The 1,519-nt window shown below is 54.4% G+C and overlaps 1 protein-coding gene across 1 annotated transcript in view; it reads left to right on the plus strand.

Annotated features, from left to right (window-relative positions):
* Positions 1–847: 847 nt before the first annotated feature.
* knockout (Stork-head domain-containing protein knockout) overlaps positions 848–1,519 on the plus strand; it is a 71,350-nt gene continuing 70,678 nt past the window's right edge. Inside the window, exon 1 of the mRNA XM_011500557.1 lies at positions 848–880. The gene's annotated coding sequence lies outside the window, so the exon portion shown is untranslated. The remainder of the gene's footprint in view (positions 881–1,519) is intronic.

A 1,519-nucleotide genomic window follows, 5' to 3' on the forward strand; every position in this document is an offset into this window, starting at 1 on the left:
CCCGCATACATACACATCTATACATACATATATATCTGCCGTCCCTTTATCGCTCTCGCTCCCTCTCCCTCTCTCTCTCTCTCTCTCTCTCTCTCTTCATCTATCTCTCTCTCCGTCTCTTCACACACACATACACATCACGGGCAGAGAGTCTTTCTCCATCTGTGGCCTCGCGAGTAGGATGCGCGTAGCCGGCGGTGCTGGACCGAATCCGAAGAGCCGGGGCACCGCTAGTATGTGAGAGTCAGAAGTCCGACTGCCGCTGCTGGAACGGCGCGTGGAGCAGAATCTGCTTTGTTCGACTCAGCTCCTTCTTCTCGGACCGTTTTATCATCACCTTCATCATCGTCATCGTCGTCTCTTTTCTTTTTCCTTCTCACTCACTCATTCTCCTCTTGCTCCCCCTCCTCCTCCTCCTCCTCCTCATCATCATCATCATCATCTTCTACTTCTTCTTCTTCGCCTTCTCCCTCTACCTCGTCCTCATCCTCCTTCTTGCCTTAGCTTCAGCCTCTTGTTCTTCTCGTTTCTTTCCTCCTCCTCCTCCTTCTCCTCCATCTCCTCCTCCTCCTCCTACTCCTCCTACTTCTCCTCCTCCTCCTCATCCTACTCCTCCTACTCCTCCACCTCCTCCGTCTTCTCTTTCTTCTTTTTCGTCTTCCTCTTCCACTTCTACTTCTTCTTCTACTTAATCGAAGCACCTTCGATTCGGCGCCGCCGTCGCCACGATGTCCCAACGTTACTTGGGCTAAGAGACGCGTATACTTGTAAGTTAGTGTGCCGCGGTTGAATTGTACAGTGCCAGGACGAGAAAGAAAAGGACTTGGAGGAAGCCGATCGGGTCGAGAGAGTCGACGAGCAGAGACCAGCGCTACTCTGGGTAAGTCAGTCCTTCGCCATCCTTTTCTCGCTTAGCTATCCGCCGTCGCTCCCTGATTCGCGCTTGCGATAAAGGGCCGAGCGAGCGCCCCCGGTGCCGAGGAGCTGCAGATTATAAACAAGTTTCGCGGTCGAGGATCGAGAGCCCGGGGCACTCGTCGATCTCGCCCATGAAAAGCACCGTGGCTCATCGACGACCCTGGGGTCCCGCACGTCCTTGAGCCCCGGCGGACTCGATGATCTTCCACCGACTAGTGTTCGCTATGTGGCCTCCGCCTCGCTATACCGGTCACCGATTACACCGTCGCGAAGAAAATTGCTGGACACGCTGGACCTCCCCCGCGCCATCCCCCGCATCATCACCGCGCCTTCCAGGCCCCGTTCGCGACGCTCTATGTTTCTCTGTGTAGGTACGTGCCCGCACACGCATCGTTTCTTTTGAGAGGTAAGCTGTGATGGGTCCATCATCGATGATCACGACTGGCAGCATCTTTTGATTTTCATTTTTGACCGGCAAAAGTCAGTGTCCCCCCACCGACACTCCGATAAGTCCTGGTCAATTGGATTTTTCGACGTCCAGTGCTTTCGTCCAGACTGGCGGTTCAGTCTTGTGTTGGCCGCAAATCTGGATTCGTTCTAG

The sequence above is a fragment of the Ceratosolen solmsi genome, unplaced genomic scaffold, assembly GCF_000503995.2.
Source record: "Ceratosolen solmsi marchali unplaced genomic scaffold, CerSol_1.0 scaffold56, whole genome shotgun sequence".
NCBI classification, from domain to species: Eukaryota; Metazoa; Arthropoda; class Insecta; order Hymenoptera; family Agaonidae; genus Ceratosolen; species Ceratosolen solmsi.